We start from the raw sequence: 25,857 nt of genomic DNA, 5'->3' as shown, positions 1-25,857 counted from the left end.
AAAAAACATTTCATAGCTGAGAAGAAACAAACAAGTGGAAAAAAAATGGGAGAGAGAGAGAGAGAGAGAGAGAGAGATAGACAAAATTATAAGTAGATGATGAATCATCAAAGATAAAAAAGAATTAGGCCAAATTACGCAGACATTTAAAACAAGCAAAACAATTATTCAACTTATATAAAAGACGTATAATACGTTGAGTAAAATTGATAATATAGTTAACATTATAGTATAATTATATGAAGTTGATTGTGAGTATAACTTGAATTTGGCAAATATTAACATTGAAATACAAAATAATTGAAATACTTTTGAAATAAATGCATAAAATAAAATTAAAAAAAAATATAGGTAAACGAGTATTTGATTTTAAAGTAACAGAGGGTTAAACATAATACAAATTGTATAATTTGTTGATCTTTATTTTGTAAAAAAAATATCAATTCTTACAATATACAATTATTACAATTACCAATCCACATTGCTACTTTGATCTTACAATAAAATATATGACATAAAACACCCAAACTACTTATTAAAAATAAAATTCGCTATAAAATAAATCAAAAATAAAACAAGAGAAAACAATTATAAAAAACCAATAGAAGCAAAATAGATCCAGTAGAAGAATAACTTTTAAAAATATTTCTTACCCAAAATAAAAGTTATCGAACAAAATTGTATATTCAATTTCAAATTGTCGAGGGGGTTGAAGATAGAATAACTTTCCGCTTATCTTGGGGTATATATAAATATATCGCAAATAAAATTAACAAGAAATAAAAGAGCACAGCATTGAGATGTTTGTTTACTTTAGAAGGAACGCATGGCGTTACACGGATGCGTTACACGGATGCGTTACACGGATGCATTACACACGAATACGTCACGCGATAAACCTTCCAGCAGAACAACAAAACTTCTCTCCTGCAACCTGTCGTAAATTGAATATGCAACGGATAAATAATAAATAAAACTGAACATAAGAAAAAGAATAATAATATAAAAAAGAAACTATCGATCCTTACTTCCCATAAACTGGCTAGAAAATACACACGTAAATAGGACTAAAAAAGTTCTAAAAAAAAACATAAATAAAGATTATATAAAGGTATAATAGCTGTGTAAACTTACCGTAAACAGCTCGTTTGAAACTAAAAAGACGAGATTGCGGGGAGAGGAGGATTCCAGCGTGATTCGTTGAACACGAAACGAGTTCTTCAAAAACTCCCTCTACCGTTTGTCGGACATCAAAGATTTACCGTTCCTCCAACAACAAGGAAGAGGATGAGCAGGCTGAAGAAAAGAAAACACGATCAACGTTGATCCTTGCGATTCCTTCTCTTTCCGATTTTATTTTTTATCTCTCTCTCTCTCTCTCTCTCTCTCTCGCGCGCGCTTTCTTTAGCTTCAAATTTTGTTATTTTGTTGATCACTTACAACAACACGATACACTTGTTTTCCTTTCTTTTATACATATATATCTCTTTCAATTAGTATCAATTAGTCTCTTTAAATCGCTTATCTATTCTTCCAAATTTTCATACACGCGATTAAAGTTGACAATTAGCCAAATCTCTGTCTTTCTTTCTCTTATGTTGACACAGTGATAACACACGCGCGTGAAGAGAGACAGACGACAACGACGACGACGACCACGACGACGAAAATGATGAAGACGAGTTATACTCAACGCGAGGAATCAGACAACAACAAGAGCAACGATTGGTTGGAACGCACGCAGAAGGAACACGTGTCGCGTGGTAAAGAGAGATAGGAGATCATAGAAATCAGTTTTTTTGTGTATTATGAATTAATTGAACTTTCGTGGCTAGAGTAAGAAAATGGTAAGAGACTTGACTACAGAGTTTCACTTTTGAGGTTATGTTCGAGCATCTGGCGTCCGTTCTGGCTCACGTCGCGACTCGATCGCCTATGTGTTCTCCCTCCTTTTCCTTCCTTTCTTCGTTCGTTCTTTCTTTCTTTCTCTCTCTCTCTCTCTCACTATCTTTTTCTATCTGTCTGTCTCTCTTTCTTTTTCTTTCCTTGTGCTTATCTCGAACGATAAAATAAAAAGCAAATGTCTTGATACCAGGACGTACGACATACGACTGAATAGGACGAAACCAAAGGAATGCGTTATCGAATGCAACGCGAGTTTCTGTGCTGCTGCTGCTACTACGTGTCTCGTTTATCTACCTCTACCTCTCTTTCTCTCTCTTTCTCTCTCTCTCTTTCTCTCTCTTTCTCTCTCTCTCTCTCTCTCTCTTCCGTTCTCTCTTTCTTTACCACGGGAGAACCGGCGAAAAACTGCGAGAAAATCCAGCCATGCTAGCTGCGCGACCGGCGTCGGACTGCCGCGAACATCGGAGCGGGGATATTCGCTCGAGTGGCATCGTCCGTTTCTATGTGTTAGTAAAACCTTCCCCACTCTTCCCATCCACCTACACTTTCTCGCCACTCACACTCTCTCTCTTTCTCACACGCCGGGAGTATAACGTAGCGACGATGACTACGCCAACACGACGAACCATCCCTCCGCCTCTCAACTCCCCCACCAACCTACCCCACTCTCCAGCGCTACGCACACAACATGTCCGTTCAAATCCCCACCATTCGAACGCTGCACCCGAGAATACCCGACGATGCTCGTGGCTCCTGACGAAGTCATCCGAACGAGATGCAAAGGTAAACTTATTGAGAGCAAGAGAGATAAATTTACCAAAGGATTCGGCGCATGCGTTTCAGCTTCTTTCGCGGCACGCGGTCGCACCCACCAAACGCGCATTACTTCGCGAGCTTCGTATTGATGTAGTAGGTATAATCGCACGATTCAGGTAACCGATCGTAAGTTAGAGATAAGTGACCGCGCAAGCTAATTCCGTTTGTCATTTTCTTTTTTCCTTCAATTTTTGTAATTTACTCTCGAATTTTTAATGGTATTATCGGACATGTACTTTCAGAAAGGTTTTATATAAAAATAATTATTTTTTTAATTATTTAATTAATTATCTATATAATTCTTTTGATCTATAAAATTATAAAGTAGTCATAGTTGTCAAATCGTTTTTTTTCGATATGAAATCCCAAGATAGTCAACTCGAAAATCAAAAATCGAAAATCGAAAATGTACGTATTCTTTTATAATGTTTTTTGATTATAATCCCAAGGTAAATAGATGAAAACCTGAATTACGTACTTTTGCGTCATTCGATTCCTAGTAGAAAACACACATTACGCATATCGTATAAGTCATACGATATCAATATGTTAACTGCTGACCGTGTTTATCCATATAAATCCATTTAGTTATTTCGCGGAGATCAATCGGAAGCTATTTAGATTAGGGGAAACTTCATTTCGCCGAAGCGTGAAATACGAATATGTACGTTTCTTTATTATTACTGACAAGGGAGAAAGATAGAATATCATATAAACGTAATACAAAATTATAAGAAATATACGTTATTTCGCATGGCAATAGGATGGATCGATCGATCGCAATCAGCTAGAAAATGTATTCGAATTGTTGGATAAAAAATAAATTGCGAACAAATCATTGGTGATAACATCCGATCGTTTTTGTTTTGTTTTATCAACGGAGTTGACAGAGTGATTATATGAGGAAAAGCTCATCCAAGAGGTAGATTTCTCAATTTGAAACATTTTCACGTTTAACTCGGCGAGTCGGTGGAACTTTATTTTCCTTTTAGAAAACATTTTCCCGTTTTCTCATTGAAAGCAGTGAATTTCTGCCGGCGTTCGTTGAATTCTTGAACAGGATGCTATTCCGAGTGCAGCGCGCGAGCGGGGCCTGCGATACGAAAAGAAGAGTCTCTGAAAATGGTGGCTCCCGTCATCATCACCACCACCAACGTTCCGCGGAGTTAACTAATGAATTCCAACGCGGTTATATCCCGACGCACGGCTCGACTGCATTTCGAGGTCTTATCGTTGGCTGGAAATCAGCCTGCTTGGCAGATGTTCGCTAAAACCTCGACCTCGCTCTTCTTCTTATTCTTCTTCTACTACTTCTATTTCTTTTTTTCTTTTCTTTGCTCTTCTATTTTTCTCTCTCTCTTTCTCTTTCTTTCTTTCTTTCTTCCTTTTTTGCTCTCAGCAGCACCATCAGACAGCATCACCTTTACCTATCTTCTCTTCCTTTCTTCATCCAAGGAAGAAAGTAACAACCTAAGACGCTAAGTGCAACCTCTTCGAGGATGCAAAAGCAAGTAACATCGCGAATGCATCCTCGAACCACATTTTCCTTACGTCCTTTCGCGATCAACGTTAAGCTTTTTCAATGCTCATCGCGACCGGTCCAAACGCTGCTCTACTTTCTTCCTTTTAAAATGAGAATTTATTTTCTTCTTCTTTTTTTTTCTTTTTTCTTTTCTTTATTTTTATCCCCGGGAAGTTTGCTCTTTTATCAATCGGTAACGAAACAAAATTATTATTTATTTTGTAAGTTAATTTGTCATTCGAACATTAGAAAAAACAAATCAGAGATAAAGAAAGGGAAATAGATTTTTCTGATCAAATTCTGTAGCCATAATTTATGATCGAGATCGAGTTTACTTCATTTGCTAAAAAGTTAAATATTACATTCGCGAGATAACAAGATATCTACCTTCGGTAGTGGCTAAAAAATACAGCAGTGATATTAAATTCCGAAGTTTTCTTCTCTTCTTTATACAAACGAACAAAAATGTGGAAAAGCGTGTAGAAAGAGAAAACGTTATTCGGAAAAATAAGTCGAGAGTGACGCGTTAACATTTTTTTGTTCTTTTCTTAGCATTTTTGTTGAAACGCAATGAGGAAATGTACTCATGTATGTTTTATATCATAATGATAAAATTCTATGAATTTATATTGGACAGGTTTGCAAATTATAAAGTTATTTGATAAGAATGAAATACAACGGAGCGTGTCTTTACCCCCAAAGCTCATCAAACTCAATGAAAAAGAATTTGAATTCATCGTCTTTCGGATCGTTTTCAGTTTCACTAGTTTTCATCATCCAATTAGCATATTTCTAACTTTTCATACAATGTTCATGCTCGCCGCTTGAATTCCGATTGTAATTTCCGCATTATTTTCCGTAAGCTTTTAAGTTGGACGATTCGAATTGAAAGAAAGAGCCTTTTTCTTCGGAAAGCTTGCAGTAGCTTTCTTTCTTTCTTTCTTTCTTTCTTTTCCTCTTACTTCGATCTTTCTTGCAAAAGGACCTTTGTTTTTTATGGAACCACGAGAGGGAGAAAAACAGAATCTAATAGCGCTAGTTTCAACTAATTTAACGAGTTTTAACAGATTAGACTTTTCATTGATATTAGCTTATAGTATTGATTAAAACTCTAAAATACTATTGTTGTTTTACTTATATGCAATAGTTTATTTCTTTAGAATTTTCTTTCTCGTTTGTCAACATTTCATTGCTTTTATAATTCCATATCGTAGATATCGATTGAATTTATATTGTTATTTCCGTCCCGTACTATTCGTACTTTCTACCTTTTAATCCATCCGATAGAGATTAAGAAAAAAAGGGCTCCTTCTTCTTTTTTTCTTCTTCTTGACCCGGAATAATGACGGTCGAAGTACTCGACTTTTAATTCTATTTCATAAGAATTTTTGTGTAAAGTGCACAGTATCGTAGTTTTAAAAGTACACTGAATGCGCCGGCGACGGCCGACTCTCTCAAGTTTCGTTCCAAGAACTTTCAAGTATACCTGTTTCTTCCGGAGTGTACATAAGCATATTTCTTCTTCTTCTTCTTCTTCCTCTTTTTTCTTTTTTTTTCTTCCTCGGCCGAGTTTTACGAGGGGAAATGAAATTTTCTTCCACTCGACCCTCGATGATACAATCACGTTTCACCTCGGTAGAGTAACAGGAAATTAAATTTTTTTCCTATCTGTTTGCTGTTTTTTCTTTTTTTTTTTAATATAATACGTACCACTAAACATAACCTAACGGAAAGTTCACAGTCGGTGTCTACGTGAACTTTTAATTATATCTTTCTTCTTCAGTCATACGATAACGATCCTATTCTCTTGGACAAAAAATAAAGATACTCATTTGTATTTTAAAGAAATAATACCATTTTTGCAAGACAATTTTAAAATTTACTCATTTACTTTGTTAATATTATGTAATTAATATATTCTTCAATATAAATAATCATTTTTTTTTTCACCTGTGTTTCTCATATTTATGTCTAAAAGGATATTACAAGCCCTATAAATTGTTACATTGCGACGGGTTGAATATTGAACCAATAAATAGAAGCCCTTAAGATTATGCGTATAGTAAGAATTACGAATAACCAATTACGAAGTTACAAATAATTTGTTAGTTTTTTCTTTTTCTTTTTTTTAAGAGGAGGAAAAGAAATAAGACAAACGTGTTTCTTAATTCAATAAAAGACTGAACCGGTTTGAAACATTTGTTTTAACAAACTCCTAACGCCTTTGTCACGATAGACGATAACCCCCTCGTTTTCCTTTTATTTGTTTTCCTTCACTCGAAGCTTGGCGTTACCTCACGACGCTGGTACCTTCAGCATTCTCTCATTGGGGGAGAAAGTACGAAGGACAATATGCGTGCCGACCGCTGCGAGACAGTCTGTTCTTTGTTTCTCTTAAGCCCCGACACATTTCTCTTTTCCCGCGAGAAACTTTCACGATCGCAACCCTCTTCCGTCTTCCATTTTAGCTTTTCACCGTAAAAAAAAAACAAAAGAAAAAACAAAGAAAGAAATATACAAACGTTTCCACTTGCGAGCGAACAATTTTCCTGTTCTTTTTGTTTGCGTTCGAAACAAAAACAAACAAAAAAATACGAACAAAAAAAGAGGAAAAATTACTTTATCCTTTCACCTTCCTTCTGTTTTCCTCCCCAAAATTTAGAGTAGACATTACTTACGACCAGTTAATCTCAAAAGTTCCATGATTTATGTTCGATCAGATCCGTAATGGAAGTTGTAATCAAAAGAAAAAGAAAAGAAGAGAAAAGAAAAAGGAAAAGTTGAAAATTTATTGGTTAGAAAGATATAGCGAAATTCCATGAGAGTGGAAACTTTGAGAAACGGTCAAAGGACGTCTAGCGTAAATTTAATTTGACACCCGATATACGTCCTTCCCCTTCCTTTTAGTAGTGTATACCCAAAATGTGTGCTGGAGCAAAGCTAGAGAGAGAGAGAGAGAGAGAGAGAGAGAGAGAGAGAGAGAGAGAGAGAGAGAGAAAGAGAAAAGGGGGTGGGAGGAACGTCGCGTTAGGTGCTAATTAAATGCGTCCTTTGATACGACGCAAGGTTCGCGGAGAGAAGCTCATGTTGAACGAACGCTTGGTAATCGTCGTAAACGATCGATATCGTCGAACCCCATTTCTGTTGGAATTGCTCCTGCATCCTCTAATAAAGCTGACCAATTTTAGAGCATACTCTCTTTCTATTTAGTTAAAATAATTAGAAAAAAATAACAAAAATAAAATAAAGATAGAGAGAGAGAGAATAACGTAAAACTCATTTGAAGGGGATCAATCGAACAAAATAACGATTCATCTTTACATAGGTACCAACCGATAATAACGTACTCGACAACACAGGTGTATCTGTTCTAACGAAAGAAATTTCCTAGAAAATAAAATAGAACATTAGTGGATCGGAACAGATAGATCGAACCAAAAAAAGTAGTATGTGTGCAAGTAATATACACGACGCAACGACAAATCGTAACATTTTCGACGCCGACTGAGCAAAATGTGCATACTTGTGCGCAAGGGATTCAAGCTACCGTACTTGGAATGCCTATATATAATACATATATATATATATATATATATATAGACGTAGGAATGCAAATGTGAGAGAGGATGTAGAAGGTTTTGAAGCATGTTAGTTGTGTGTGTGCCTGAGCGAAGAATATCGAAGGTTCCAGAGTTAGGTAGTTGTGCGTGTGGAAAATCAGTTGATCAACAGTTGAACGAAGTATGGTAGATTTTAGGCATTAGTTCTGTATGTTAATGAAACTGTTATAAAAATAATTGAAATAAAATGTAGAAAAATAAATCTAGTCTATATTAGCACAAAGAGAAACTCAAACTAAAAGGCTTACACTTCGAATCTATATAATACCTGCACACACACTGGTTTTTATTGATTATTTTCTTTCGTTTGTTTTATCGATCAAGAGCAACGAATTTCGAGATTGAACGAAGCGAACATAAACGATTTTGAAACTTTTTTACTCTTTCGTTCGGATGAGATCGTAGGAGAAAGCAAAATCCTTCTTTTCACGTTGATGTGATTCTAACACTTTAAGTGTGTGGTATCGTTAAACGATGCTCGATTAAGCTTCACTGCAAAGATATTTGTACGTCTCACGTATGCATAGCTTTGGCATGTGAACGTAGCTTTGGTTCCCCCGATTTATCAACGAGACCCTATTTCAACCCTCTTTCTCTTGAACTTGGTAGACTGAACATTAGCGGCTACTCCGGATGAAAGCGTTGACAGTTTGTGAGCGAGAGAGTGAAAGAGAAAGTGTGTGTGTGTGTGTGTGTGTGTATGAGAAAGTGTGTGAGAGAGAGAGAGAGAGAAGGTTGAAGTCTTCGTTCGCAATGGAACATTAACTAATTAGCTCGAACCGGTCTCTCCTTCTGGCAGCAGTTTCAGAGAAGCTGACAGACGCTGCTTGGTTATCGGGAGGCGGAGACAGATTATGTTAGTTAGGGAGAGAGATGTAATTAAGTCCCTCTGACGCGGTTAACTGAGATCACCAACGAGGTAAACTAACTGCCGGCCTCTACCGCGTTGCCAATAATGTTATGAACGGGATCTACGATGGACCGATACATAAGAGGAACATAGTCCTATTATATATTTTTTCGATAAGTCAACCATATTCAGTAGTATTATTCGTTAGAACAAATATTATTTGTTAATTATGTTTCTTATACGGAATAATTTATTTGATATCGACACATATCATCAAAAAATGTTGAACCCTAATTAAAACTAACCAGTCCGACCTCGATTAAACCATTTACACGAAAGGAGAACTTTTCGATGTATATTTTTTTATTCATTCATGTAAATTATTCAAGCAAAATATCCAACCTTTTCGTAGTCGTTGAAAAATTTATCCCATAATGGATAGCCTTTCCAAGCATTTCGTGTCCATAAGTTTTCTATTCTTTTCGCGACGAAAAGGAGAAGTGGAATTAGACGGCTGTTCGACCCACTTTTTGGACGATAATTTAAAAGCCTCAAGGAAAACGAGCAGTGGTGTTATGTCAAGCAATAAGTCGACGTTTTCGTGGTCGCGTGACCATTGCGATAAATCCTATTTAACAACTTACGTATATACATATATAGGTAATAGTATTTATTTCTTTGAACGTTTTTCATCAACATTTCTAAAGTAGAAGGAGAATTTACGATTGATTGAAATTCGTAGAATAATCTAAAAAATAATAATTATATCAGATCGTTCTTTTCATCTTTCACATCTTCTTCTTCTTCTTCTTCTTCTACTTCTTCTTCGAATGACAAGGAAGAAAAATGGCTCTCGCATTTGTATCCTTCGAGATTGCGGGATTGTTCCTTCGAATAGTATCAACGTGAACTCTAAAGAGCAAGAAAAAGAAAGAAAAAAAAAAAGAAAAAGGAGGTACACTGTGTATTCGCGGAATGGGAATAGAAGGAAGAACTTACGGCCGTCTCGTGGAAAACTTCCTTCTCCTATCTCTCTATCTCTTTTCTTCTTTTTCTTCTTCTTCTTTTTCTACTATTTCGAGAAATCCGACATGGAGCCAAGGTGAGAGAGAAGGCTTCTGCGACTTCTTCGATACCACGTTGCGCGCACTAGGATAACGATTTCTATTATAAAACGGCTTTTTCACGCATCACTGTATGTCACATTGGACCTCCAGCGTTAGCTTTGACGCTGACGTAAGCTGCTTTCTTCTGATTCTAGATTTTCTTACCATCCAAGTCCTTTTATTCACGTTTCTATTATTTTTAGAAATTTCTTTAATGTATCTTAAATTGATACGCTTTTATGTTTCTAGAAAAAAGTAAGCAAGCACGAATAACACGTGTTTTGGGAAATACAAAGTCACGCGTTTTAAACTTCAATATTTTCGTCAATTATTATCGAACTCGTAAAGAAAATTACTTGATTTATTTTTCTTATCACATACGGCAAGAAAAGAAAAATCGAAGAAAACCATCGACTCATCCTCTTATCATCGTTATCCGATACCTTTTCGAATCTATCATAAATCGAAGCTCGGTCCTGGTCTAGACGAAGGTACCAAACAAAATCCATAAATTTCTGCTCTGCCAAGCTCGTGGTGGTTTCCGTCAGAAGTTCTCCAAGTTCCGAAAGTAGTATTTCTGCGCTCGTGCCGCCACCCTCGTTCGCTTTCGCGACCTCCACGAACGAAGCATAAATAATGTTTGGGGTTGGGGATACCTTAGGAAAGAACAGTTGCAACCGAGTCTTCAAAGGAATCAGAAGATTCAACTTGTGTCCTCTCTTATATCTTTTTTTCCTTCTTATGTGTTTCTTTACTCTGTATCTTTCATTTTATTATTATTAGTTATTACATATTTAGCTGGTATTTATTAAGTCAATATTTTCAATTCATTTTAATTTCATCAATACGAGAACTCTTTCAGTATTTTAAATATATTTATCAATATATTAATTTGATTCGAGTTTCTTCCTTTTATAAATATATTAGCTATTTAATTATAATATTGATTCTCAAAAGTATTATACAATATTTATTTACCAATTAAATATTAATTTAATATTTAATATTTTTTATTTTAAAAAATACCGGAAAATAAGAAAATACAATTAAAATTAATTTTACGAAATAATATGCATTCTTCATATCTCTCTCAAACAAAATATTTATCATAGTAGAGTACGTTGGGATAAATAGGCCATCAAAGGGGTGCGTTTCCACGAAGCTTGGAAAATTAAGTCGGACGGACCTCTAGCAAACTATACGAAAGTCACGAGAATATCTAGGTTGGAAGAAAATTGGCTCGGCCAACTAGCTTTTCTCTTACGACGACTAACTTAGATTTCGAAATCGAAATACTTTCTGTTCTCTTTCCAAACTTACACGCTATTATAATTTTCTCTTTTTTATTTCTTTATTTAAATACAAATATTTATATATATATATGTATATAGATATTTCTTAGAAGGTCAAATATACAGACTCAATCCAATATCCGAGTATCGTAGCGTACAATCCACAATATCGAACAGTATTTCCTTTAGTTCGATATCGAGAGTATCTACTTCGTGAATTTTATCCGAAATCTTGGAATAAGCTTTCGTGGCATGCGCGATACCAACCAACCAACCGACCCTTCTCTCCACTTTTCACAAACCTCCCTTCCAGAGTTTTTCAACGTACCGTAGTAAGAAGTTTTTCGTTTTCTTGTATCGAAACTCGAAGAGACGACCATGTCTCGTAGACGATAGAAACTAGACAGTCGTTGGAAATTTTCAGGTGGCGTTCCTATGAATTCGTGTAGGAGTATTTTCTCCTATTCTCTTTTCCTATTTTTCTCTCTCTCTCTCTTCTTTGGCGAAATTCGATAGAGGCACCTTGGAGAGACAGTCATACCCCTGTTTTTGAGATCAAAGCTGATATCGGATATCGTCTATGAGGATGCGCTAAACTTGTACGTGTTTCAAGCTTTCATCCCGAACCTTCCCTTTCCTCTTTCATTGTCTCTATCGGCATCTCCATATGGTTTCCCTTTGTTTTAGTCGATCCATTGAAAGAGCAAGAAGACTTTTCCGCATCCTCGCAGTGGTCGATCGCGAATTTCCTATCGAGCTCTTTCGAATATCTCTCTCTCTCTCTCTCTCTCTCTCTCTCTCTCTCTCTCTTTCTCTTATTCCCTTATTCTCACTCTTTCTCTCTTATTCTCGCATTCTATGATTCCGCGACGCGTAATGAGTTCCACGCTCTCTGACTTTACCGTCTTTTGTTCAGCGTGATAAAAGGCCTGACGATTTCAATTAGGCCGGCCGACAGTCCTGGGGAAATATCGACGAGAACTGCCCCCGGTGTCGCGTTTACCTTTCACGCTTTTCAACAAATCGAGCGTGGAACTTGTGCCAGACCAATTTTCCACACCAAGCTCCTGTATCTATCTGTGTATATATATTACTGACCAAGAGTTTCGAAACTCTACGTAAATTTAGAGAGAGAAACACGATATTTGTAAGAAAAAAATATATAACTTTAAAGTAACCGATGTAAATTAATTCGTCAAAAAATAATGAGAAAATTATATGGTTATAAAAATATGTTATAATCTTTTAAAATATAAGTGTCAATATATTTTATTGACTTATATTTATGACTTATATTTTATCATTTCAAAATTGATAAGTCTATTCGAAAAAAAAGGAAGAGGTATATTTAATCATCGGCGTGTAGAGAATATATTTCTTGATAAATTTATGAGATAATTTTGTAATTGAAACTTCATTGATATTCCTTGTTACCTAGATTTGAAATTGACTTAACTCTAATAAAAACTTTGAATGCGTGCGGTAACGTAATCAATCGATTTTCGGTAATCGAGCGAAGCTTCACGTTGCAGGTGCCGGTTAATGATACGAACCAAGAAATTCTCAGGAGTATCGATTCTAGACACTTCGTATTTGCGATGAAGATGAATCCGTTGTCTCCGTTGAACTTGGTTATAAGAGAGATAAATAGATAGAAAGAGAAAGAGGGAGAGGGAGAGGGAGAGAAAAGGATAGAGTTTGCGTAATTCATCAATGTAATTAAACTCGTGCATAGCTAACACTACGAGGTTATCTAACCACGCTCCAGTTCTTAATGGTCCGTCAATTTTAACTCATGACTTTTGCACGAGTCTATAACTACTTACGAATTTCAACGGAGTGAGTAAGTAAGTAAGTGTGTATTCGGTTTGAAAATCAGGACTTAGGAAATTCGAAGGAGTCGAGGTCAACTCGTATTTCTCGATGTGGTTCAATTTGTGACATTTCTAATGGCTCTGATAGGAAATATATCATGACATTTGAGAGAAGTATTGATTACTATAATGTCGTTGGCTTTTTCTAACATTTTATACGATATCTTACATTACTTATCAATGCAATTTCTTAATCCATTTCTCACTTACAGTTTTGTATGTGTTTCTCTAGCGTTACTACTACGACTATTTTAACGTCATACAGTTGCAGTCTGATCCTAATCACACGGTGGTATTCCTCTGTGTAGGTCATTTTATTTCTCCAGACGTAAAGGAGTCCCTGAAAGCGGAATGGACTTGTCGTGTACCGCCCCTGGCCTTTTTCCTTCTTCAACCCGCTTCTTTCCTTTCGTGGTAACTTCGTCGTTCATCTCTAAGAGTAGTTGTCAGGCTACACTACACCTACTTTACGGAATAATGCGTTTCGGGGCTGGTTACGTGGCCAAAAAGAAAAGAAATCGATTTCAGTTCTTTTCCTTTTCTTTTACTTACGAAATAAATATATTAAAACGAGAAAAATGCTAGTCAAATCGTTCGGAAATGAAGTTAACTAAATCAGACATCTGAACAAAAATATTGTCAAGTTGTATTAAACAATAAGAGAAAAATAGTCTTACTTTTACTCACGATACACATACATATATAAAACCGAGAAAAGATAATCAAACGCGTACTATATTTGAATGATTATGCCTAAAATTTGTGAAACGAAGTTAACGATATCAGATGAGAATTTACGTTGTCTCAACGAGAATAGAACGTATCCTATTCGCAAGAACCTCGAGATTCGTAATCTAACTTCAAATTAACGCAGCCTAATTCTCGTCCAATTCCCGGGCCGTCGGTGAAGACCCTGAGGGAGAAGCAACATAGAATGTCGTCGTCGTCGTCGTCGTCTAGTTGCAATTCGCTAAAACGAGTTTCGATAAAGTTAACGTGCCGGCTACCCACCGAGCGACTCTACATTTAGACACTTAAGTAAGTTAACCGACAGTCGGCTACATTGCGAGATTCCGTTAGAATGTCTCTTCGTGTGGACGTTTTCTATCTTCTTCTTCTCTCTCTCTCTCTCTCTTTCTCTTTATTTCTGTCTCTCTTTCTCTCTTTCTTTATTGGTTACATCTCCATTTCTATCTTTCGATGTTTACTTCGCGAAGAGAAGCGCACACGCAATATCCGCATCCCTCTCGACAAACTCGTCGCACGTCGTGTCTGTCTTGCGTGCCAGGCTTTAGTTGCGAAAGAGTAAGATAGAGAGAGAGAGAGAGAGAGAGAGAGAGAGAGAGAGAGAGAGAGAGAGAGATTCACCTTCCGGCAATATGCGAAATTGGCTCTAAGAGGTAAATTGTGTTGACACGAGAGAGGAACGAATGGATCGATTGTTTGTTCTTCTCTTTCAACTTACTACTATGTATGTATGTATGTATATATATATACGTAACTACTGAAACTCTTCCGAAGGACGTAGTATTATAAACCGGATCGTCAAAGTAAAAGCTCATCGAAAACGTTATCTTCTTCGATGACATCTCTCGAAGGTCTCATCCATCTCATTCTGATCCTCCTTCTCGTCATCATCTTCTTCTTCTTATTATTATTTTTCTTTTTTTTTTCTTTTTACTTCTTCTATTCTGTTCTATCTTTTCCGGAAACTTTTCTTCATCAAGGTGGACGGGTTCGCGTAGTTGAATAATTCCCAGCTAGATCTTATATTTGTTTTCTCAACTTTTTACGAACATTCTTATTGTATTGGTAATACAAGAAATATTAACAAATGATATTAATATTATTAGAAATTTGTTCATTCTTTAAATCTCTTTATCAAATTTTTGGCTGTATAAAAAAGATCATTATTATTATTTTTAGTAGTTCTTAATCACGTACACATAGGCACATGTTTTTCTTCCCCTTTTTTCGATAAAGAATATTCGTATTACTTTGGTAAGATAAAAAATAACGAAGAAAAATATTTTCATTCTTTAAATTTATTTATCAAACTCTGTACTATATAAAAAAATGATTATGATTTGAAGTAGGTCTCGATCACGTGCACACATTCGCATGTTATTCTTTCCCACCTTTCTTTTGGAGCTCATCATATTTGACGAGCACACAAGAACGGTGACCGAATCGAAATTAGTATCAACGTTCCCGTTCGTCCCACCGTAACAATTTTGAAAATTAACCGAAACGCGTAACGATGCTAATCGATTAATTAGCTAGTGGACAGTCGTTTGCGCCCGGCAAATCGTTCTACAGTTGTGAACGAGAAAGCAACGAAACATCGTTTACCAGGCCGGTGATCTCCGTTAAAGTTTATAACGTTCAGCACCGGGCATACGGTGTACTACCATTTGTTCTACCTGCATTTACAATTCGAATGCCGCTAATCCTCATAATCGGTGTACTTGCACCGGTGTCATCCGTTTGGCTTAGTTCCAAATTAGTGTAGTTTATATTATATAAGACTAAATGACTTATACATATATATATAAGACTAAATAACTTATATAAAAGATTCCGTATTCTTTTTTGTTTATTCATTATAATCGTAAACTAATTTATGTATGAAATAAATGAAAATAAAAAAAAAGATTTGTATCGTCGTGAATGAAATCGCGCAAATGATCGTCGAAAAGTTAGCTTCGCGATCGAAGCAGTGCTTGAAGCAGAAAAGATTTAAGCCAATCACTGATCAGTAGTGCCACGGGGATTGAAAAATTCAAGCGTGCTACGAATAAATATTTCCTCCACGATGGTCGTTTAAAACCCGTATGAGAGAGGAGAACCGATTCGTAGGATCGATCGATGTACAACCGATTGCTCGTCCGATCGGAAATTCATTTTTTGTAAATCGGCCGCGACGCGACCACGTGATGGGAAATATTTTATCTAGCCATTGTTGCACCGCACGATGTCTAAATACCCTCATCCACCGTGACGTTACTTGCCCGAACGATTCCACTCGCGGCCAAACAATAAATCTGATAATCGCTCTACCTGCTTCCACCTGTATAAATACGTACAACACTCCTGTCTCACTGCACGCTTGCTACCTTTATTCTACCACACGATTCACTACATTTTTTTTAATAATAACTAATATTTTATCAACGTTATATTTTAAATACGAAGATTAAAATCATTTTTATATTATTGATTGCACACGTGTTACCTTTGTCCAACGATGATTCTTCATTTTTCCATTGAATAACAAATATTTTTTCAAAGTTTTAACGATAAAAATCATTTTTGTTAAATTAATCGTTAAATCTTTGGTCTAATATAAATGTAAAATGAGTACAGGATCGAATTGTAGGTATATCTAATTTTTTTTTTCTTTCCAATCTTCTAGAGACAAATACAGACGTAGTTTATCATTCATATAGAAGTACTTTTGAGTTTGTTTTCTCTCAATCGTGATCATTAAAACGCTTTGAGTCGGAGCGATTATGAAGAAGAACCAGTTTGTTCAATAGCGAAGTAACACTTGTTTGAACAAAGACGTGCTTGTATCGTTTTATCTCATCGCGTACCAGGAACTACACTCGGAGATTCTTTGCCTCGATTGACACATTGAAGTATACATTAGGGAAGATAAAACAAATTGGTTTATAAACACGAGTTATGCGAATAGTTGATTGACAATTTCTCGCATATCGTCGAATCATAGTTTATTATTACACGGCACGTGCACTAAATGCATTTGAAAACTTATCATTCGCGAGTCCTAGAACTACCGATTTCGTTTAATTCTATTGGAATAACAGAATGAACAGCATTAAATGGGTTAGCCATCTCGCTAACATGCAAACATAGGATGATATTACTGTTGACAGAACTTTCCTGGAGGAATATTAGTCGAACGTGGTACATTTCCAGATCGCGAATATGCCGAAAGCTTGATTATTTCAATTAATGAAAGAGACTTTCAATCTCTCGACAGAATTTAATGAATTTAAAACGATTCTCTCTCTCTCTCTCTCTCTCTCTCTCTCTCTCTCTCTCTCTCTTTTTCATTTTCGTATTAAATTTGTTTCTCCGATAACTGTGTATGTATCGAGCATTTTATTGTATATATTTTTCAATTAAACTAAATAACATGACGAGTAAATAATATCTATTGTTTTAAAATTAACATACAGAAAATTTTGTAACATCTTCGATTTTAGTATAGTTAGCTTTTGTTCGCTAATTCTTGTAATAATGGACCATCGAGAATCGGCATAAAATACGCGCGTGCAAACATCGACAGTTCATTAAATTAAAGCCGAATACGAAGCAACGTGACGTAGTATAAACGTGAACGTGTGAGTTTATCGCGACGTGTCTTGTCACCGTAATTTTTTTCTCTCTCTCTCTCTCTCTCTCTCTCTCTCCACTACATTTTGCCGATTTTGAAACGTGCTAGGAATATCCTGGAGAAAAACGTTTTAAACTTTATAATATCATTTCGATATTTTTTAACTTCGATTAGTATCGATTGAAAATTTACTCGTAATAACCCCTCGTGTAACCCTCTTTTCTATTTATTTTATCATAAATTTAATTCAATTAAATATACGATAGATTTTCAGCACATCTTACGGTATAACATAATCGTGTATAGTGTTCCGTTGCGTTTTATGCGAATGGTATAACAGGTGCATCTGCGACGAATTTAATTCGTAGCAGTAACGTGTATGGTGTGCGATAAGTATGAAATACACAAATATACACAAAATACAATAAAATGTTATAGACTCCTTTCGGATTCTTTATCTTTTTGAATGTTCGAGTTTTTTCGTTTTTTTTTCTTTTCGTAAAAGAAAAGACTTTTTGATACCGCTTCTCTTTCTCTTCTCGAAGGATTGAGAATATCTATGGGTGTAGTTTCGCTATTATATCGTTCAGTAGCTCGAAGATGCAAGCAAATCTTGCGAGAAGGAGAAAGAAAGAAAAAAAAAGGAAAAAGGAAGAAGGACAAAAGGGTGAATGTGCGATGCATCAGTCCTTTTTCTCTCTTTCTTTTTTTTTCTTTAGATCTAGAGGCAAGCACGGGTGCCAATACGTGCTTGGGAACCGAATGTTACTCTCGTAGCTAGTGGTATTTTGGTCGCAAGCGCGTTCTTGTCTCTTCGAAAGAGTGCTACTTGATCGATATCGAACCCGACTAAAACTCCAAAAGCTCGATCCTACTATCTATCGCGAAAAATCGCGACTCTCACTTAACGACGATCCTCCAATTCAGAATCTTCAGATATTATCCATTTTTTTTAGCTCTTTTTTTTACAATTAACGTCCTATTCAGCAAACTTTATTTCTATATAAAATTCTTCTATTTCTGAGTAACAGTTGCGAATTAACAATTTGTTCTTATTCTTTTTCCCCTAACGATAATCATTTCATTGAGAATCGTTAGATATTGTTTTTGTTCTCTCTACGATTGATAAATTTTATTCATTTTTATAAAAACATTCGTTTTATTTTTGAACATACATTACGCCATCTTTATACAAAATTTGTTTATTTTTTATTTTTATTTTTTTCTGTTCGAAGATAATAATAGAAATACTTGAGGAACAATCGTTAGTACAATGAATTGGTTTAAACTTTACTCACATGCGGCATCGTGGAGTATTTAGCCGGGCAGTCGATATAATGGCACCCATTCGAATCCAAACTATTTTGCTTCACAATTGAAATTCTGGCTATAGAAGTTGTATGAAAGGCTTGCTAGAGAGTTGGATGGTACGCGTGGAAGGGTAGTTCATAGCTATCGAATCCTCTATAGTCTACAGATTCTCCTTTCCTCGAATGGTATACACGTACGACTTGTTTCGAAATTCAATTTTATGTATCGCGTGATACTAGTGGCAAAATATTATATTTATATATATATATATATATATGTATATATATATATATATATATATGTGTATATGTATAAGCTTGTGTCTAGTAAATCCATTAAAGTAATTAGAAAGCAACCATACGAGTGTAAACGCATTCGCAATGGTCTTTAAGTTTAAACGGGAAACGAAATTGAACGTCCTACTGCTAACCCTGTCGTCCCCTTTCAAACAGGAAGCCCAAGTGGATGCAAAAGAGAGAATTTAAATGAACGATACATTTCTACGAAATATAACGAGAATTTACTTCGAAATAAATTAAATCGATAACGTTCACGAACGGCAGAACAAGATAAAGAAGATGGAAAAAATGGAGAGAAATTTTTGAAAAGCTTTTCGGTAAATTACATTTTAATTATTCACACGTTTATAAATATCTTAGAAGAATTGTGTTTCTCATCTTTCACTTAAAAAAAAAGAAATTATCTGAAATAGGAAGAATGTTTAAGTTTTGAAACTGGTTCGTTATCGTAATATTTCGAGAACGATTATTTATATCGAACTTGAAGGAACTTTATCGAGTAAATAGTTGAGTACGAGCTGACTCAGTAGTTTCAATGTTAACAGAAAAAAGTTTGCGCGAACGTCTTACTTATTTTCTACTTTTCTTCCTTTTCTTTCTTTAACTTTTTAACCCATTGTTTTCTCCAATGAAATCTTTTGTTAAGGGTAGTGAGTATATCCTATGTAAATACGCTTCAAATAGCACTTACTATTCCACGAGTATAGGGGAAGTTAGGTAACACTGTTATAGCGTGTGAATGAAGTACACGAAGCAACCCCTAACAAAGCAAACAAAGATATTTGACACCTGCTAACTCACGTTTCTAGCTTTTCTATCTTTATCATTCCTTTTTCCTTGGTACAAGCCTACGGTCATTTTTTTCGGATATCGTAAAAAAAATACTACCTCGGTTTCGACAGGCTTTGCCAACAAGCGATTGTTCGTCGACCATGAAAATAAAGAAGGAAAAAAAATGTCTGTGTGTGTGTATATATGAGAGAGAAAGAGACAGAAAGAGAGAGAGAGAGAGAGAGAGAGAGAGAGAGAGAGAGAGAGAGAGAGAGAGAGAGAGAATATTGATCGAACTCGCTTCACACGGCCGGCCTCTATTCGAAAATATCCTCTTTGTCTTTTTATCTTCGATGTTTCATCTCGGACTCGTGATCGTAATCCGATGTAAATTTTTAATCCAAAAAGCAGAGAATCCATTGAGGTATGATGCGCGGAATCGTTCATTGAACTATTTTATCTTAAAAATACTGTGTATTTCTGTGATTGAAGAATGATTCTTGCAAACATATCTTTCTTTTAATTGTTTCAATGAAAATGAGAAATTTGTTTTATAATAAATAAAATACTTCTATGTGGAACGTATGTTGTAAAATAAAAATGATCAATGTTTAAAATGAAAGTAATGAACATTTTGAAAAATACATAACTTTTCTTTTTTTGAATATTAAAAAAAAAGCTTACAGTATTAAATAAAAACCTTAAAATTATATCATTTATTTGTTATTATTTTATGAAAATAAATGATCAATATATAAATAATAAAATATAATCATGATTTCAACTAAATACAATTAGGTACACTTATATTCTACTATTATAAGAGTACTTACAATGAAGTTACAAAATGAAAAGAATTTTCTCAATGGTAGAGTAAGAAGACATTTTCGTCTTCAATCGGATGGCTTATTCGGAAAAATAACTAGAAAAAGAAGAAGAAGAAGAAGAAGAAGAAGAAGAAGAAGAAGAAGAAGAAGAAGAAGAAGATAAGTTTGTATTCTGTGGAAAAAAGGGACAATGAAGAAAAGAGTTTTATGATGTGGTGGCTATCGAAAGTAGTAGTAATAGTAGCAGTAGCAGTAGCAGTAGTAGTAGTAGTAACTAGTAAGTATATAAGTACTATGAAGAGTCCTTTTCGTTTCTTAGTGAAAAAGGGGTAAAAAGGGGTTGGAGGGGAGGTGGATGTCGGTAGGTAACGCAGTGATGCGGTGAAGCTCTTTCAATTTAAAAATACGAGGAAAGGGGTTGCGATTTGATTCAGGCTTCTCCGAGCCAATATCGAATATCTCGAGGTAGGGAGCAACGACAGAGGATAAATCGAACGTAAAGCGGATCACCCGACCGGTATCGTATAAACTCCATCAAGGGAACACCGAACGAAGCTTTCAATTTACCGTTACCAGAGATACCCGTTTGCATCCAGGTTGCCTTACCGATTATAGTTTACCGATGGTCACCACCGAAAGAAGTCACTGAATAGGAACTTACCAAGAACGAAATGACATTTACTCAATCTGATCTCTCGGTTCACATTTAAACACGAAATTCAGTCTTAATTTTATACTATTTTGTTGTTTTTTTTTATTTTGTTTTGATTATAGATATAAATAAAAGTGTCTGAAAATGATTAAAGATACATTCAATTAAAGGGTTAATAAAAACTATCAGTCCTGTTTATGATAGAATAGGTTTTCTATTGTACAAAATAAAATAAAATTTGAATTTTATCGCAATAAAGTTGAATATTAAATATATATGAAATTTATTATTAGTAATTTAATTAAAATAAATAATTATTAATTATATCGTTTTACATGGCTAGTAAATATAAAATAAATTAAAAAATACATGAGAGACTTTTTTCATGAAAATAGGAAAAAATAGTATTCTACGTTTCAGATATATACTCGTTCATTATATTTTAATTCATATGTATGAACATTTTTCTTTCAATTGTAACATACAAAAGAGATTGCCGAGAGGAAAAATGGAAAATTGCAAATATTTTGCAAAATATTGTTCCTTTGAACAAGTTACATTGACAGTTCTACACATTAAAAAATAACGGGAACATTGCTGCAAGGAAAAGGGCTGCTGACCTTCGAAGCGTGCATTCGTATTCCCTTGGCTAGTAAATCGTTCAAAGACAAGACTCTTCTTTTTCTTTCTCTTTGCGAACTCGAACGTTGTCAACGTCGTTCGATTCGAATCGAAAATCGATTTACTTCCTTCTTTATCTTTTTATTTCTACTTTTTACTTGTTTGTCTATCGTTACAACACAAGTATCCTTTTGTACTTACGTATCGAATCGTTTATACGAGTTGCGTTCACTGGATAAAAGTAACAAAGCTTCTATAATGGGTATACCAGTGAATTGCATAAAAAACTACTCTTACAATTTTCACATCTATCGAAAGTTTATTTTTCTTTATTTGCCTCACTAAATATTTTTATGCATTTTTTTTTTACATTTACATTTTTATTGAAGAATATTCGAACGAATTTATAACAAATTTGAATGTCTCGCGTACGCTGTGTTTGGATTTTGTTGATCTCGGATGAGTATACGTACATCGTTCAATGTCGCACTGTATTATGGTCTTTGTGTTTTGTTTTCTTCTATGTAACCTTGCTCAGGTATCGTTTCTCGTGTTAGTCGTCGATCGACCATTGCGGAGCAAACAACGTCAAAGATTATAGTCTCTAACGTAAGTAAATTTATATTAATTATAACTTTTATGCCATATTTATTGTATTTTAATGTTAATTAGGATAAGATTCAGCACGTGTACGAATAATTCTTTTGTTGGTTTTGGATAATACTTTAAAAGATGATTATTCAAATAATTATCTTTTTATCTGTGTTTCTTTTTCCTAAATATTAGGCTCAACTTTTCCGAGTTTTCTTGATTTTCTAGATTTCAATGTATACATGAATAATCTTTTTTATTCTTATAACTGTTAAAATGATCATTTAAATAATGATTTATTTGTGTTATTTAAATGCACTACACACTCACCTCGAAGTATATTATTATTTTATTTATATTTTTTAATTGGGTGAAAATACAATATTTGTAAGATTAATTTTATTTTAATTTTTGTGTAACTTCGTTAAAAAAATCGTTAGAAAGTGTATTTCTGTTCCTAATAAGCATTAAACTAACAGTACGTTATTTCTATTTATTAAACTCCCAAGAAACATAATCGAAAAAGACAGGAATTGTCCTGGCTCACGTAATCAAAGTACCTATCGTCAGTATCAGAAATCGTCTCAACGTGTTTAGTCGGAGAACGAAGTTAACGTGCTTACACAGAGAAATTACACACTTTTCGTGAGTTCTTAGAACGTTTCGATGGACCATTTTCCTTTCTCTTGTTTTCTCGCGATATTTCGAATCGTTTAAAGCCATTGGACGTTGGAATGTCATGCGCTTTCAAATTTTCTTCCTTTTCGAAACTTTCTCTCTAAAAGACACTCCTTGGAATTTCATTCGGCTTGCAATAAGAAGTAACTAGGAAATATTCGACCCTCGTTCGTAAAGTTCTTCTTAACAAGAAGACCAACCTTTTTACTTTCAAGAATTTCATTTGATTAGCTTCCTAGAAATTAACTAAAAACAAAACAAGAAAAGTAAAAAATAAAAAAAACGTATTTAATTAAAATATTAAAGAAGGAAAAATGTGTCTTATCGATTTACAATGATTGATATTAAGAAGAAATAAAATATGTATTAAAAAGATCTACAAGTTTCTCTAAAAAAAGATCTTTGGTTTCGAACTTTCCAGATTTTGTATGACTTGTTTCTCTTGAGTTTTACCATATTTCAAAGTGATCGTACTACTGTCCATGGGATGAAAAACGAAAAACAGGTAGAAGTGATTTTCGGTTTTGTAAGCGGGGTATGTATAGGTCTTTCTCTCTTAAATCGATGAAAGTGACGCTAACTTCTCGTACGTGTTCGGAGAACATTTCGTTTGCTCTATGGAGGGTAAGAGAGGGTGGAAGGGTTAGGGTAGAAGTCAAACTTGTTTCTCTCGATGATCCACGTGACGGCAATGTTGAAAACAAAACGGAAACGATGAGCGCACTGTGCTTTCCAATTTTTATGAAATATTTCGAATGGATGCCAACAAACCTTTTGCGAACGTGATATCGATTTTATTCAATATACTTTTTGTCCCTTTTTCATCTAGATTTTCGACAAAGATATCACCGAAAACATTCATATTAGCTTCGCCAATATATTATTTTGCAATTATTCATATCTTATGTAATCAATGTTAATATTTTTTATTAAAAAGCTATTTATTATTTAATTATAAGGTTCGTTATTATTTGGGAATTAATATCGATTATTTATAGTTCGGACATTAAATATTTATTATCCGATATCAATTAAGTCATTTTGAAATTGTAAATATCTTTGTATATCTAAATGAAATATCTTTTATTGATAATTATTTATTATCTGTGATGTGTATTAAATTATATATAATAATGTTATTTATTTAAATATAAAATATATATAAGAAATTGTTGAATTACTTATCGGCTAATCCAATATTAAAAATACATACATTATTTTCATTTCTTTTGATAGAAATATAAATGTTGAAGAAAAGAAGAAAGTAAAGAGTACTTTGAAGAATGAACTCTAATTTTCGTTAGCCATTTTCTTAATTTAAACGTTGAACGTTTCTTCCTTTTAGAATCCTACCTTTCCATTCTCTTTTACGACCACGGTTGATTCGAAGAGTCGGAGAGGTATTCGCGAAACGTGCCTGCGAAAAGACCGGCTTCGTCTCCTTTTTGAGCTTTCTAGCAACGATGTCCTTTGTGATCTCTTTCCAGTTGGTACGCCTTTAGCTACGAAATGTTCGGACCTAACGTAAATGTCAGTTACCAACCAAACCGGTGCTATGCGTAATCGACCTTCCTTTAATCCTATCCTTTGTCTTCTCTCTGTGTTCTAACCTTTGCCATCAGAGTAACCTACAACTATTCAAACGTGTGTTACAAGAGCAACCAAGAGTTTCAACATTGTTCAATTATCTTCTTTGATACCATCTTTTGCAAGATTTATACTATTGACGGTTTATTTTATTGAAAACAAATCACTTCAATTTCTGTGATAATAGGAATAATACATTTTTTATTTAATCAGATCGTTCTACAACAGAAACATTAATTGGAAGAAAATTGTTTTTTTTCTTCCACAATGTTATCGATTTTTGTAATGTATCTTAAATAAAGTTACGAAATATTGTTTCTTTATTTTTAATTTATTTTTGAGAGATCAATTAGATGATTAAAAAAAGTCATTCGGTAGTTTTATAATAAATTGTGAAGTAGATATTACGAAACATTGCTTTCAAATGCGATTATTCAGATAAAAAATGATAATTAATAAATGTGAAATAATTAGCAAGTTAGTCAATCCGAATATTTCTTTGAACGGGAAGGTCTGTTGAATTTCACAGGATATTCGCTGTAAATCTATATTTTCTAAAGTAAAATAACGTATCTGTCTCTATTTCCTCTTCTCTCTTAGTGTTCGAGAGATTCGAGAGAAGAGGATTTATATCTCTTTCAGTATCGCAGCGTGATACTTCGAAACGAACCACTATCGAAGAAGCGCAATCTTTGTGAGATAAAAATTCGTCTTCCTCCTCCACCATCTTTTTTCTTTCCTTTTTCTCTGAGCCCTTTCCTTTCAGTATCTAGTACGGTAAACAGACATCGAACGAATTCTTAGAGTCGCAAGATTTCTGAGTCTTTAGAGGAAACGAATACTCTCTACTCAATATATAATATATAATACAATAAAAGAAAATATCTTGTTTAACATATTTTATCTTGGATATTTTCAAATATTGTCTATTTCCTCTAGTCCAGGCAACAAAAGGAGAACTTGGAAAATTTAGCGGCCTTGTTGAAATTTGATATAATGGTAATTCGACGACGCTGAATCGAATGGTGCTAATTTTTTTGCAATTGGATCAGGAGATCTTTGAGAGAAAGGGTAAAAAATGGTAAAAAAAGCCATATCTTAGAATCTATGCATTTAATCGAAAAAAGTTTTAAACAAAAGTTGTAGATAATTGAAAAATACATAAAAAATGT

The 25,857-nt window shown here is 34.4% G+C and overlaps 1 long non-coding RNA gene across 2 annotated transcripts in view; it reads right to left on the bottom strand.

Annotated features, from left to right (window-relative positions):
- Positions 1-616: 616 nt before the first annotated feature.
- Positions 617-25,857, bottom strand: part of LOC106789912 — a 165,732-nt gene continuing 140,491 nt past the window's right edge. Inside the window, exons 4-5 of one of the 2 annotated variants that reach the window (XR_001382037.1) lie at positions 1,135-1,296; positions 617-934 (exon numbers count right to left, since the gene is read on the bottom strand). This is a non-coding gene — a long non-coding RNA (uncharacterized LOC106789912). Of the gene's footprint in view, positions 935-1,032; positions 1,079-1,134; positions 1,297-25,857 lie in introns of those variants that run through there. The other variant, XR_001382038.1, reaches the window with a different exon arrangement.

This window comes from Polistes canadensis, unplaced genomic scaffold (assembly GCF_001313835.1).
Source record: "Polistes canadensis isolate GaletaPanama2010 unplaced genomic scaffold, ASM131383v1 scaffold_207, whole genome shotgun sequence".
Classification (NCBI taxonomy): Eukaryota; Metazoa; Arthropoda; class Insecta; order Hymenoptera; family Vespidae; genus Polistes; species Polistes canadensis.
This window is presented reverse-complemented; position numbering and strand designations above follow the sequence as displayed.